This window comes from Sphaeramia orbicularis, chromosome 12 (genome assembly GCF_902148855.1).
Source record: "Sphaeramia orbicularis chromosome 12, fSphaOr1.1, whole genome shotgun sequence".
Taxonomy (NCBI): Eukaryota; Metazoa; Chordata; class Actinopteri; order Kurtiformes; family Apogonidae; genus Sphaeramia; species Sphaeramia orbicularis.
Genome location: NC_043968.1, coordinates 37266750 through 37266972, shown reverse-complemented (window position 1 = coordinate 37266972; position 223 = coordinate 37266750).

The following is a 223-nucleotide window of genomic DNA, read 5'->3' as shown; positions in this document are numbered from 1 at the left end:
GGGTCATGTGACGCTCAGCTACGGAAGCCGGAGTCAGCTGATTTGAAGACCAAGATGTAAATGTAGTTCTGAGATATAATAAATGTACCTGTTCTTTTTCCATTAAGGGTGTTAAGTGTAATGGGGTTCTTGCATTTTATTCCCCAGAGCATAGCTTACGAAATGCCATTTAAGCCTGTAAAACTGAAAAATCTGGTCTATTAAAGCCACCATAATTTATACT